This window comes from Otolemur garnettii, unplaced genomic scaffold (assembly GCF_000181295.1).
Source record: "Otolemur garnettii isolate 467f Iridium unplaced genomic scaffold, OtoGar3 scaffold00050, whole genome shotgun sequence".
Lineage (NCBI taxonomy): Eukaryota > Metazoa > Chordata > Mammalia > Primates > Galagidae > Otolemur > Otolemur garnettii.
In genome coordinates, this window is record NW_003852445.1 from 5,234,391 (window position 1) to 5,247,805 (window position 13,415).

The following is a 13,415-nucleotide window of genomic DNA, read 5'->3' on the forward strand; positions in this document are numbered from 1 at the left end:
GACAGTCTAAAGGTGTTGCCCTGGGTGGAATGCCATGGCATCACAGCTCACAGCAACCTCAAACTCTTGGACTTAAGGAATTGAACTTAAGCGATTCTCTTGCCTCAGCCTCCCAAGTAGCTGGGACCACAGGTGCCCACCACAACGCCTGGCTATTTTTGTTGTTGTTGTTGTTGCAGTTGTCATTGTTGTTTTAGCTGACTCGGGCTGGGTTCAAACCCACCACCCTTGGTGTATGTGGCCGACACCCTGCCAACTGAGCTACAGGCTCCACCAGCTTTAAATTTTAATATTAAAAAAGAAGAAAGTCTTAATATTAACAAGCCTATAAAGAGCCAACATGGTAAGTTAGAAAAAGAATAGCATAATAAAGTCAAAGAAAGTAAAGGAAGGAAATAAGATTAAAATTTAATGAACTAGAAAATAAGCATACAATCTAGAAGAGCAAGAGAGAGCCAAAAGGTGGTTTTGAAAAGACAAATTCAAGTAACAAACCTCTGCTAAGATTAATCCAATAAATAATAAGAGACAAATAAAAAGATCAGGGTTTATATCCAGCTAAGATATATTTGGAAACAAAGATGAAGTAAAGACTTATTCAGATATACAAAAGCTAAAAGAATCCATTAAGATGAGACCCACCCCATAGTAAATGAGAAAAGAAGTCCGTTTTGCCAGAATGAAGAGATAGCAGATGGAAACCTGGATCCAGATAAAGGAAGGAAGAGCGTCAGAGGTAGTAACTACATGATTGAATAAATGCTACATTCATATTTATTTTAAAAAGAATATTTTAGAATAAAATAACAATAAAAAGAATATTGACCATTTAACCAAAAATTAAAACAATGTAATATGTAGTTTATGACATATGTAGAAATAAAATTTATGATAATAGCTCAATGACTGAAAGGGGAGAAATAGAATTACAAGGTTCTTAGACCATATGTGAAGGTTAACAACAGCAAGGGAAGATAGACTGATGGATATTTATACTATAAACTCTAACCACGAAAATAGCAAAACAGAATTATGTAAAGATTTTTCTCCATTTATAAAAAACATAGCCTATTGTTTTATGAGACTGAACTCACTGAACCCAATTACAAAAAAACACTTAAGATATTTTCTTTTCTTTTTTCTTAATGTTTTTATTTTTTTTGAGACAGAGTCTCACTATGTCACCCTTGGTAGAGAGCTGTGATGTCACAGCTCACAGCAACCTCAAACTCTTGGGCTTAAGTGATTCTCTTGCCTCACCCTCCCAAGTGTCTGGGACTACATGTGCGCACCACAATGCCCAGCTATTTTGTTTTGGTTGTAGTTGTCGTTGTTTGCCAGGCCTGGGCTGGGTTCAAACCCGCCTTCTCTGGTGTATGTGGCTGGCGCCCCAGCCACTGAGCTATAGGAACTGGGCCTTAAGATGTTTTCTTAAAAATACTAAATTCTAGGCTCGGCGACTGTGGCTCAAGCGGCTAAGGCATCAGCCACATACACCTAAGGTGGCGGGTTCGAATCCCCAGCCCGGGCCCGCCAAGCAACAATGATGGCTGCAACTAAAAAATGGCCGGGCGTTGTGGCGGGCGCCTGTGGTCCCAGCTACTTGGGAGGCTGAGGCAAGAGACTTGCTTGAGCCCGGGAGTTGGAGGTTGCTATGAGCTGTGATGCCATGGCACTCTACCCAGGGGGATAGCTTGAGGCTCTGTCTAAAAAAAAAAAAAAAAAAACTAAATTCTAGATCTTTGGCTGTCATCACTATAAGCAAATCAGGTTGGAACCAACAGTTTCTTAGGTAGGGCTCCTACCCCCACCAACTTCAGTAAAAGGAAGGAGGTCAATAGAAAAGTGTCTGGTCCCAGTCCAGAGCAACACTGTCATATACATATCGAATCTTCCCTAGATAACATAATTTGCCTTGGAGCAAGGGACTGAATGTTATTTAAATGTTGTTTATACTACAGCCCTACAGAGTCCTCCTCATTTTGGTTTGTGTCTCTGCTTCAAAGCTCACTAAATATTTGCTAAATAAATGGATGATTTGCTACATGGCATATAAGACAAGTGGAAACAGTACATACAAATCCCAGAGGTGGAGGGTCCCCCTAATCCCACCACATTTACACCAGCCCCAGTTACAAGTCTGCTCAGAACTCACCATGTGATTGGGGTGCTTTTGCTTTACTTCTTTTGAGCTGTGTCAGGACACTCTGCTACTTCGTTTTTCTGTCATTTCATCCTGGCTTCAATTTACAAAATCACCTGTACTCTCTTCAAATTACCTTACTCATCAAATATTATTGCTATTCTGCACAGACCTTTCATGTGCCAAGAGAACTACTATTTCATACTCCCAACATTGGATAAAAAGTACTATCTACCCCTAGTTAGGGTTCTTACTCTGAAAATGTTCTGAAAAGATTGTTGAGGGATTAAAGAGGTACAGAAAATCTAGTTAAGCAACTTTCTGTCTCTAACTCTTCTATTGAATGTTTTTTCTAGAGAAATTTATTTTTCTTCTCAGGTATCAATAATATTTTCAAATACAAATTCATATGGTTAAATTTGTTGGTTCATTTCTCTATTTAGTGAATAATTACAACATAGGTATCTATTATGCCAACACTCTAACTTGTGCTAATGCCAGTGAGTATTCCAATGACATGATTTTACAAATAAAGTTATTGTAGTTTTGCATGGATGAATGGGATAGAAGGAGTGTGAAGAATATCTCCTCCATATTCCTTACTCTCTACCCATAACTTTGGAAATGGTGGCTAAAGGTGGAAGGTTTGGGTTGGGGACAGAGAAAAGCAGCAGAGACAAGATTGAGAGTTAGGGAGCAGAAAGTAGGTAGGAGGGACTGGCCTGTGGTCCTCCCTGACCTTTCTTCGTTGGTTTGTCATCTAACTGCCCCTGGAATGCTGGAGTCCCTAAGATTCCATCCCACGATATCTTTGCTTCCTACTCAATGCATAATTCTGGGGTAATTTCACAGACTTTGGGGGCTTCAACCACCACCCAAACGTAGATGATACTCATCTCTATAATTCTGGCCTAGATATTGTTCATGAGTGTAGAACCTATGTTTTCATTTGCCAGTGCACACACCCAGTTCTCCAGTAGAGCAGGGATTGGCAAACTACAGCCTCTTCTTACACAGCCTTCAAGCTAAGAAAGCCTTTTACATTTTCAGTGGTTGAAAAAAAAATCAAAAGAATATTTCATGACATGAAATGCGAATTCCATTGTCCACCAATTCAGGCCTTTTGGAACACAGCTATGCTTGTTTGTAGTGACTGTGGCTGCTTTCATGCTGCAGTAGCAGAGTTGAGTAGTTTCAAGTAGTTATAACTGAGTCTGAATGGCGTGCAAAGCTCGAAACATTTACTATTTGGATTTTTATAGAAAAAGTGTGTCTATCCCTGCTCTAGAGTACAACCAAAGCAATGCTATATAATTTCTGAGGCTCGGTCATGAAAGGTGTTGTTGTAGCTTCTGACCTGTTAACAGGAACCCTCAATTTTGAGGACTTCAGCCAGCCTAGAAGCAGTCTGAGTGCCCTGAATCACCATGTTCTAAGAATGCTCCCACCAGCTGACCTGGAGGGTCCCTGAGGCCACCTGAGAGAGTGCTGCTCCCTTCCCCTGCTCCAGCCCCACCAAGCCCTCACTGCAAGTATATCATAGACATCCAAGCCAGAACTTCCCAGCTGAGGCCTTCCTGAATTCTAGACCTACAAAAACCATGAGCAGCAATAAAATGATTGTTGTTGCTTGAATTTGCTACATTTGGGGGTGATTCATTAGCAGTAACTAGAGCAGCACCACTACTTTTCACCTGGAGTACTGTAACAGCCTCTTCCTTCCCCCAACCCATTTATAGTAATTGTGTTGTCACTTCCAATCATCTGTCCCTCCTCTGAAAGGACCTTTTGCATTCCCATCCTTGTTATGTCTTCCCAAGCATGCAGTGTACTTCCTTATTCCTTTGCCCATCAGCTATGTGACAGACATGGGCCAATGGAAATAAGAGTGGTTGTGCATCTAAGCCGTCCCTTCTAGAGATGTAGGACATTTCTTTACGCCCTCTACAGTGAAAACAGCACATCCGTCAGCCCGGGTCCCAGGATGAGGGGATGTATGGGGCTGGAGCATAGCCCCCTGCAACCTAAAGCAGAATCTCAGTGGATCTCCTCCTGACCTATAATACCAATGACAAATAACCTTTGTTGTCAATCACAGAGATTTTGAGGTTACTTGTTCTTTAGCACAACAGTAGTAAAATGAGCTTCTGCTCTGTGCCAAGACCTTGAGCATTTACAGAATCCACTGCAGTGGATTGCAGATGTACCTTTGGCATCTGGGATCTCATCTCCTGCCATCACCTGATGATCTCTTGCCAGTAATTCTGTATTTCTGTGCCCTCTGCACGCCCTATTCCCTCAGCCTGGAATGCTTTGGCTGCCTGTCAGATCATATGTGCTCTAGTCACATACCAATGTTTTGTTTTTGTATGTTCTCTTGTCCCACATAAACAAATCTATAAAAAAAAGAAAGTCCGTCAGTGTGGTCAGCCCCTGACCTCTCCCTCTTTGGGATATGACTGTTTAAAACATCACTGAAACACCATCTCTTTTGTGAAGGCTTCCCCAGTATCCCCCAACTGTCTCACCTAGTACCTTCTCTAACACTTACATGCCGGTGAATACCTATCTTTACACAGTGATATTTGTTTACCAGTCTGAGTCCCTTGCTAAACTGTAATCCTTTTGAGGACAGGGAGAGTGTCTTTTTCATGTTTGTCTCACATCTCCAAACTCTAGCATAAAGCCTAGTGCTGAAGAGTACTCCAGGAATGTGTGTTGAATGAGTGACTGAGGCAGAGGAAATTATGAAGGTAAGCAATTGGATTTAAGTCTGGGGCAAATTCTGCTTAGAACCTCTCTTCTTTCTTACCTCTATCATTTTTCTTTAGAAAAAATCAGATTAAAATAAGCATTAAGGGAAAGATTGAAGGGTAAAGGAGTCACCAAAATTCATCCTGAAGACTATTGTGGTCTTAGAGGTTTGAGGCTTTTTATGTCTATAAAACTCAGTCGGTTGGTTGATCAGTTGGTTATTTATTTATTTAAGCACCAGCATACCATCCATCATCTCCTCCTTCCTTTTTAGCAGTCTTCCTGTCCTCAAATTCCATAACCATAAATTTCTAGGCAACCACTTAATTTGCAATACCCTATCATGCCTTATTATTATCATTATCATTATTATTATTTTTGAGACAGAGTCTCACTATGTCACCCTTGGTAGAGTGCTGTGGCATTGCAGCTCACAGCAACCTCAAACTCTTGGGCTTAAGTGATTCTCTTGCCTCAGCCTCCCAAGTAGCTGGTACTATAGGCACCCACCACAATGCCTGGCTATTTTTTTGTTGTAGTTGTCATTGATGTCTAGCAGGCCCTGGCCAGATTCAAACCCATGAGCCCTGGTATACGTGGCCAGCGCCCTAATCACTGTGCTATGAGAGCCAACCCCCTAGCATACCTTCAAAGAACTGCCATGGGTCCCTTCCAGAACAGGCATTTCTGATTCACCTACTCATTTAAACCTTCTGGTTGTCTGTTTCAGAGTTCTGGGTGTGGCTTTCTGAGAAGGGCACTTGCGGAGAATGCCTAGTGAGGATCCATCCCTGCCCAGGAAGGGCAGAGACGAGGAGACTGAGCCTTTTCCATCTTCTAGTGTCTAGCTCACACCGTTGAGCCACACACCATCTGCTGAGTGATGAGGACTGCTTCTTTAGTAGAGCTGGACTGTCATGTTAGCACAGTGGAGACATGCTGAGCAACCATGGGTGAGTCTTAAATTTTCCATTTATTTCTTAAAAACCCTATACGAGGTAATATAGTAACCATCAGAGATTGTGAGCATTAATTTGATATGTACTTCTTTTATTTGACTGTAATCCTGGCTCTGCCTCTAGCTAGCTTTTTAGGCTTCAGCAAAATAAGTGGTTTGGAAGTAATGAGAGCTAATGTTCCCTTAAACCTCTGAGAGTCTAAGATTTCATAATGGATTTAGCAGCTGCAGGATTTTGATGATGCGCCCAGAAATACACATCACAATTGGATCAAGATTGTGAATGCACCAATCTTTAAATAAGGATGGGTAGGGGAACTGATGATATTTTGGCAAGGATAAAATAAAATGCTGGATGCCAACATGCTTTGAAAATGTTTATGTATTTTATGCGAAGTTCCACCAATATTGAAGAGTAAAGCGCCATATTCAGTAACTTCCTTAATAAAATTGATGTGTTTTTTTTTTTTTTTTGTACCAATGGTAGCCCAAAGGAAAGAAAAATATCTGAAAACAGAGAGGCACATAAGCAATCAAATGTTCTCACATTACTCATGGTCTCCTTCCTTGCTCTGTGACTCAGTAATGGTCTTCACCATCTGACCAGTCTACAAGCTAGAAATCCAGAGTCCCTCTGAAGTCCACATCCTCTGCTGAGTTCCCATTCCTGGGCCACTACTCAGCACCGCCCCCAGGTCCAAGCTGTCATCAGCCTTTGCCTTGACTTCTGCATGAGTCTGTTCCACTTATACCCGTCAGTGCCCCAGCCCACTCATCTCCCTTAACATCTTCCTTACTCTTCAAATCTGCTGCAATCCCTGCTGGGATTTTTCACTGATTCTAGAGCAAAATTGCCAGCTCTTAATATGCTAGGTGGGCCCCATCCCCCTTAGGCTCAGGGCTCCAGGAACTCTGGGCCGCCTTTTTGTCTTTCAGTCCCTACTTTCTCCCTCCACAGGGCCTCAGCCAATGCCCAAGTTATAAGATCTGCTCCCCTCAATGGCCTTGACTGCCTAGAGGAATGAGAATTGTTTGATACCTGGTGTTGCAGGTAAGTCAGAATGCAGAGTGAACACAGTGGGGAAATGAGAAGTGCTGATAACTAGTAAGACACATCTGCTTCTCCTGATGCCTGGGACTGGATCAGTATGTTGGGTCATCAGATCAAGACACTGCATGGAAAAGGGGATCCTTCTACTGGTCCCTAAGCTCTAAGGATGCTCCCAGTCCTGAAAACTACCAGAAAGAAAATTCAAGTAGCCATAGAATAATTAAAATAATTATCTCAGAGGGACCAGAAAAATCATGGGCCTGGCTTAAATTTCATCCATGTGAGTGAGGCAAAATTAGCTTACTAAAACTGTAAGAAAGGAATTAAAGTTGTTTTTAGTTACACTTGAATCAGTCTTTGTAGCTCTGAGTATGGCGTCATAGCTCACAGCAACTTCAAACTGTTGGGCTTAAGTGATTCTCTTGCCTCAGCCTCCCAAGTAGCAGGACTACAGGTATCTGCCACAATGCCTGGCTGTTTTTTTAGAGACGAAGTTTCTCTCTGGCTCAGGCTGGTCCTGAGCTCAGGCAATCCACTTGCCTTGGCCTCCCAGAGTGCTAAGATTACAGGTTTGAGCCACCATGCTGAATAAGTCTTTGTTATGCAATGAAATTGTTACATTTATGTTTAGTACTTCTTATATCCTTACTCAAAAGATAGTCCAATTCAGGGCTTGGTGCCTGTGGCTCAAGTGGCTAAGGTGCCAGCCACATACACCTAAGGTGGCGGGTTTGAATCGAGCCTGGGCTCGCCAAAACAACGACAGCTCCAACAAAAAATAGCCGGGCATTGTGGCGAGTGCCTGTGGTCCCAGCTACTTGGGAGGCTGAGGCAGCAGGAGACTCGCTTAAGCCCAGGAGTTGGAGGTTGCTATGAGCTGTGATGCCACAGCACTCTACCCAGGGGGACAGCTTGAGGCCCTGTCTCAAAAAAAAAAAAAAAAAAAAGATACTCTAATTCATTCTTAGTTTCATTCAGGACAATGGACCACCCCCACCTTCTTCCCTGAAATACTCTTCATTTAGCTCTAGAGTTGCCACTTTCTGGTTTTCCTTTAGACTCACTGGCTGCTCTTTTTCATATACCTCTGCTATCCCTTCCTCCTCCCATAAACTGCTAAATTATGCCTCAGGGCTCAGGCCTCCAACCTTTTATCTTCTCATGGTGATTTTATCCAGAAACTTGGCTTTAGTTATTATTAATTAGCTGAAGATCTCTCAACTCCCCTCAGGTGTGGTACTGAATATTTTCCATTTTCCCCTCCAGAGCTCCTCTCCATCCTCCTTCTTCCTGTTCTGCCCCCTGAGAGGCTGGCCTGTATGTGCTGCATCACCAGGCTTCCTAGTCTCCTGGCTCCCAGGTGGGTCTGCCCATGGGGGGCATTGGCAATAGGAGGTGAGGAAAGCAGGATGCATTCCCCTGTCTTCCTCTTGCCTGCTCACTGTGGTTAGGTGCTTCCTTCTATTGGGGTCAGCCCTCCTCAACAGCTACAGCTTCTCTCTCTGGCTCCTGTCACCCCACCCTTCCTTCCATTGCCCCTAAAGGCTAGAGGTAGTAACCATCCTGTGCTGTGGCTTGACTCAGGGTGCTTCCTCACCCCTTATTGGGGTCTGTTGCCCATGCCCTTGTAGTTCCTTCATTAAAGTCCCATCTGTTATCCAGTTTGTCCGTCTGTTTGCTGTCTCATCTTGACTGATGTAGACATCCACTGGACATCTCAAATCTAACACAGTTAAAAACAGACTCATATCCTTCCCGAACTTCCCCATCCTCCCCATCATAGGACGTGGCACCAGCAGGTGCTCCTTTGTTCATGCCAACAACCTAAGATTCAATACTATGAGAATATCCCAGCATTTTTCTGGGTCCTTGTGGTTTTTATACAGAGGTATAATGACAATGTATAATATAATTAGAAGATTGGGCTTGTCCTGAATGCTGTTTAGGCCATTTGCAATGAGAATTTCCCAGCATTTCTTACTACACTTTGAACCCTCCCGTGTGAAAACCCTATCTATCTTTGTATCATTACATAGCTTAGTATTAGTAATAGATGCCCCCAAAATGTATGTTGGATTTATGAGCTAATTAGGGTTTGTTAAGCATTTGTCTCATTAATGGGACCCTTTTTGTTCTTATGTAGCTGTGTCTTTAATAAAAGTTAATACTTGGATCTGATAGTGCTGTACACTTAGTATAATCTTAACTTATCTAGAGGTAATTCTTTCTCAACCTTAGTATTCTACAGCATTAAGTTTGATTTTTTTCTAAAGTGCAAGGGCTGAAAAATTAAGTAGGAATGTTTTTGGCTTTTGAATTGTTTTTGAGCCAAATGAAGTTTACAAAACTACTTTGAGACTTTTACATGAACAGCTGTTATGTGACCCTGGAGAAGAAAATGTGCATTTTTTTTTTTTAAAAAGGCAAAGTATAAACAATAAACACGCTGGGAGGTCAAACAGAGAAGAGGAAGAGGAAGGCTGGGAATAGAACTGACACCAGGGAATATTTCACACCAGATCTGAAGGAGCTAAGCATTTTTCCTGATGTCTTTAAAAGAAGTTTTAGCCATTTTTGGAGAAGAGACGATTGTGGCTATTTATGCACATCACGTTGCTAGGTGACACCATGGGATGAGCACCATCCTAACCTGTCACTCACTGATTCCCAGAACTGGGAATGAGGGGATGTATGGGGGTGGAAACAGAATCCAGGAAGGAATACAGAGGCATTGGGAGCAGAAGCGTCTGGGGTGAATGAATCAGCTCTAGAGAAACCTTCTTTTCTCTCTCTCTCTCTCTCTCTCCATTCCTGTAAAATGATCTGTTCAAGATCTTAGGTCCAACCTCTCCCCTGTTCAGGGGGCGCCCCTGTTGCCAGCAGCCTTTTTCCTCCATTATGACATTTGGCCTCCTCTGGGAGAAAAGCAGATCTGCTTCCTGCAGAAGCCAAGTCGGGAAGTCACCAGGGAGGAAGCCGAGGAGTCAGGCTCGCTGTACAGCAAGTCTGAGAACAGGCATTTTCTTCAAAGTCTGTCCGCACGCAGCGTGGGAATGTGTGGGAGGCCGGGCGTCTGTGCTTGAGTGTAAGTTGGGGTGTTGAGAAGGATGCTGCGTGTGATAAGGCTGACTCCCAATCAGCTGGCCACCTGCCAGACGCCAGTTGTCTTAGCAACTATTTAAATACATTTTTAGGCATTCAGAAAGAATAATAACTTGAGACAAAGTCAGTCACCATTTTGAAAGGCATCTCTTGAAAACTAGGCTCCTAATGTTTGTTTGCCTATGAAGCACGGAGTTAGCTTTGGAATACACAGGTCCGCACTACTGGCTAGAATCAAGGAATGGCCATTTCTAGGATATATTAACCAGCACCCTGGGGGTCTAAGAATTTATGAATGCTGTGGGGCAGGAAGGTGTGTGGGGACGTGTTTGCAGGCTACATTTCCTGAGGTAACTCCACTTTAGGAGACAAGAGCTTGAATGAAATTGCAAGGTAGATTAGACGCTTTGAGCCTCGCCAAAGGCTTACTGGAAGTGGAACGCCCTTTAGCCCCACCTATCTCTGAGGCAGTGACGAATCTAATGCACCTCCTAGTGGCGGTGACTTTGTGCCAACCAGCTTCCTTCCTCTTGATGCTGCGGCTGCGGCTGCTGCTCCTGTATGAACTCAGCTGGTGCTGTTCTCTCTCCCCTGCTCTCACCTGGTTTCTCCTGGTGTCTCCTCTGCCCTGACAGCTCTACTGCAGTCCTCCAAATCAGAGAAGAGGTTGTCCTCAGAGGTGCCAGTTCTTGAATACCACCCCCCAAAGTCACCTTTATGCAAAATTAATAAATATGTACTTCCAACCACAAATAGCAAGCAGACAACCCCTCTGAATGGAACACTGAGAAAGACATCTTGGGTCTTCCTGCCGACACCACCTCCCACCAAGGCAAATGGCTGGCAGAGAAGACAGAGCTGGGCTCAGGACTCCACTTGTTTTTCACTAACTGCCTGGTTGGTGCCCTGTGCAAATCATATGTGATGGTTTTTGTTTAACTGAGTTCAGATACTAATTTTAAATATTTTATTATGGAAATTTTCAAACCTATAACAAAGTAAATGGAGTAAGAATTAGATAAAGTATTCAATGTGAAAATTGCCCATCTTCCACAATTAGCAGCTCTTGGTAACCTTATTTATATACCTTAATGACACACCCACATCAAATAGTCTAAAGAAAATTCTGAAAAGATGGCATTGAATCTGTGTCATTTCACCTGCAAATATTTCAGTATGTGTCTCTAAGTGATAAAAATTCCTATAAACTTATAAACCATACCTTCATCGTACCTAAAGACAAACAGTGATTGCTTAATATAAACAAATATGCAAGTTGATGTTCCTAATCATGTTACCTTTTTGTCTCATACTTTAAAAAAATAATCTTATTTGAATCAGGAGCCCAATAAGCCATACATTGTGATTAGTTAAAATGTCTCTGAAGTCTCTTTTAATTTATTTTTCTGCCTCGAAAATTTTTGTTGAAGAGGCAAGTTTGTTCTATGGGTTCCCATAGTCGGGATTTTACTGATTGCATCTCCGTGAGGATGTAAATGTGCTCTTGTATGCACTTTTCTAAGTTGGAAACTGGATCTACAGTCTTGGTCAGATGCAAGTTTGTGTCCTTGGGACAAGATGACTTCCTGGATGGTGAGGTGTACCCCCATCACAGATACATAAGGTGTGCTTGCTGTTCTTTTTATCAGTGTTCACTGCATTCATTCTTTAGGGGCTGAAAAATGATGCTTTTCTAATTCCTTCATTCCTTCATTGTTTATAAACTGGGATGTTTCTATAAAGGGAAACGTCTCTCAGCGATCACTTGGTTACCCTGAGGTTTGGCACATACAGGAAAGGCAGGTTAAATGCCTCATGTTTTCCCTTCCTTTACAAGTTTTCAAAATAGTGAGGTGGCTTTCTACACTCCCTTAAAAGGATCCTGAGGTTTGAGGTATCTTTAAAATCCATAAACTCATGGATTTAAACATATTCAATGTGTTTCCATCCATTATCATTTTATTTTTACTGAAGTTCACATTTTTGACTTTTGTTTACTAGAAATTCACTCAATTTGGCTTCTCAATATAGGAATTCCTTGTTGTTTTTGTTATACTTTTATGTATTTATTCACTCATCAAAGTCACCAAACCTGCCCTGCTGGCTTTAATGTTCTTCTCTACATTTGTTGTCATCATACTATAAGGTGGAACGCGTTCTCTTCTCTGCATTTACTTATTTCATTACATAAGCGTGGACTCAGCTTCTGAAAGGTTATAATGCATTATCATCAGTCCATTGTCCCAGAGTTGACCAGTGGGAGCAACAAGCTTCTGTGCCTCTTGACATGTGCCATCTCAAGCTCTGGGTACTTCCTTACTTTCTGGCACAACAGATGTGCCAGGTTCGTTTTGAACATTCCCTGCCCCAGCCCTGAAACCAGCCATTTCTCCAGTGAGTTCTAGTACCAAATAGTGGGAAATGGTGTTTAGAAATTAAGATCTAGGACTAGATGTCTCACTGTTATTGAGGTGTTGCTGCTGCCAGGCCTCCTCGGTGGACAGATCCTGGATACACATAGGTATAAATAAACACATTTCACACATTTACATATATATTTGCTTCTGTATCTATCTGTATGTGTGTGTGTGTGTGCGTGTGTGTGTGTGTATATATATATTTTTTTAAAACATGATTTCAGCTGGGCACCCGTTGTTCAGTGTTAAGGCACTGTTCACATACACCGAGGCTGATGGATGGGTTTGAAGCCAGCCCGGGCCTGCTAAACAACAATGACAACTGCAACAAAAAAATAGCTGGCTGTTGTAGCAGGTGCCTGTAGTCCCAGTTACTAGGGAGGCTGAGGCAAGAGAATCGCTTAAGCCCAAGAGTTTGAGGTTGCTGTGAGCTGTGATGCCATGGCACTCTATCAACGGTGATGCTGTCTCAAGAAAAAAAACCCAAACAAACAGGATTTCATATTCTGATTCCAATCCAACACCACATAGGTACATTCTAGCTTTCTCCCTTCCCGTGTTTATAAGTCTCTTCTTCACCAGTGAGAAAACTTAGTATCAACTATATATGTACACAGAGGGTGCCAAAAAATGTATAGAAATTTTAAGAAAGGAAAAACTATAAAAAAATTACAATGCTCAACAATATACTGATAACAAAAGAAGAAAACAAGTCTTGTTGAGCAACTCTTGTAATTGCAGAATTCAAATGTGACTTGACTATTACAACTTTAATGCTGTTTTTTCCTTTCTTAAAATGTCTATGTATTAGAGCACCCTTGTTGGATTTGCTCAATCTTCCTCCACTCCTCTTGGCACCTTGTGAGCCCTCTACCTGCTGCTGAGATGTTGCTGCCGTCACTGGCATAATTTTCTTGCACGGCCCCAGGGTACTAAGCACATCTTCTTCACCCAGTTCCCTGATCTTCAAAAATCTTTGGACTAGTCTGG